This window comes from Sinocyclocheilus anshuiensis, unplaced genomic scaffold (assembly GCF_001515605.1).
Source record: "Sinocyclocheilus anshuiensis isolate Anshui unplaced genomic scaffold, SAMN03320099.WGS_v1.1 scaffold2171, whole genome shotgun sequence".
In the NCBI taxonomy this organism is placed as follows: Eukaryota; Metazoa; Chordata; class Actinopteri; order Cypriniformes; family Cyprinidae; genus Sinocyclocheilus; species Sinocyclocheilus anshuiensis.
In genome coordinates this window covers 564,891-566,864 of record NW_015537929.1, presented here as the reverse complement: position 1 = coordinate 566,864, position 1,974 = coordinate 564,891, and positions in this window count along the sequence as shown.

The window sequence follows — 1,974 nt, the reverse complement described above, 5'->3', positions numbered from 1 at the left end:
GGCGGAGAGTGCAAGCCTGAGAATGCACGTCTGAGAGTGCAAGCGCCAGCTGCAGCCAGACCCTTTTGCGGCCTCCCCCTACCCTTCTCTATATCCTAACGGTTGTAATTACATCAGCAGGTTCGGCACATTCGCGATAGAAAAGCGGCGCTTTCACGTTATGGTATTACAACTGTGAAATTACAAACAAAAAATACACATTCTGAGACATGAACTGAAATGAATTGTGAATTTTATTAACATTAAATCGTCGTCCTCCCATTTTCACCTCAAAATTATTCTGCCTCCCCCGACGAGCCCCCACTGATTTTTACAGCATTTAATTTAGGCAATATATGTTGATATATATATATATATGTGTGTGTGTGTGTGTGTGTGTGTGTGTGTACAGTATGTTCAGCAAGGATGCATTGTTGATAAAAAGTGACAGTGAAGACAGTATAGACTTACATTGTTACCCAAAAATAAAAATACTGCTCTTTTGAACAACCAATACATTAAAGAATCCTGAAAAAAATTTAATTGTTTCCACAAAATGTTAAGCAGCACATCCTTTTTCAACTGTAACAATAAGAAATGTTTCTTGCACAGCAAATCAGCATATTAGAATAATTTCTGAAGGATCTTGTGACGCTGAAGACTCTGTTTTTTCATGACATTAAATATATTACATTGTTGAATGAATTTGCATTGCAAAACACTGTATATTGAAATGTAACTGTTATTTTGAATCGTAATATTTCTCAATATTACTGTTTTTACTGTATTTTTAATCAAATAAATGCAGTCTTGGTGGGCATAAAAGAGACAAAAAATCTTATTCACCCCAGACATTTGAATAGTAGCCTATGCCGAAATTAACATTTGCCTTTATTAATAAATGTTGTAAAAGTATTGTTTATCATTATCATGATATCTAATATTAACAGATTGAATCTTATTAAAGTGGGTAGCCTTAAAACCCAAAGGAAAGTGGTTTCATAGTCCGAGCAAATGATCACATTCTGATTAGAGGTTACAAAGACAAACTTTTTCAAAATAATGTGCATTGATTATTCATACACAAAAACACCAGGGATGTGTGTATATTTTGATCTCATATCGATTTTAAAGTTTTCTTTACATTGTATGTACCATGTAAATTATGATCCATGTGACCTTTTGATCAAACAGCCGACGCATTTTCAAAACATTTCCTCCTGCGAATGACCACATCAAACTATTGAAAATGATCTGAATTAGATCTGAAGATGCTGAAATCTTTTCAAAGCAGCATCTGAATGCGTTCGGTGCTTAATTAATAATAATAAGTGTCGCTATGGTGCCGGGGATAATACTGCTGTATTTGTTGTGACTCGAAGTTCTGTTTTGTCTGCCAGACCCTGATGGGGAAAGGTCACAGTCATTAGATGAGGCTGACTCCTGTCCTGTGTGTAGAGAAGGACTGCAGAGTCTCTCCAGCTTATGCAAGTCTATCCCCTGTGTGTGCATGAGGAGAGAGATGGAGGGTGGGAACACTGCAGATTCATTACAGTGTTGAAGTGTCAGTGGGGATATGTGGGAATAGGTTCTAAAGTATGGTTTAGCGTTAGGCACAGGCCCTGCACAGGATGCAATTTTCAAAGTTAAACTACTTTTAAATTGATATTGTGTCCTAAAAATGTAGCACTGGTGAGGCAAAGCAGATCGACAAACTCCATTGTAAAATGCATTTGCTGTGAACTGTAGGTCATTGGTAGAGACTTATGATATGTAATACATGTGTAATACATCAATATATAGGCATTATATAAAAAGGAAACTTTCAAAAACATAAAAAAAATCATAATTATTCCAAAAGTTTTGGAAATTATTATTTTTTTGAATGTTTTTTTCTAAGTCTCTTATGCTCACCAAGGCTGCATTCATTTGATCAAAAATACAGTAAAAACTCACAAAAATATTGTGAAATATTATTATAATTTGAAATAACTG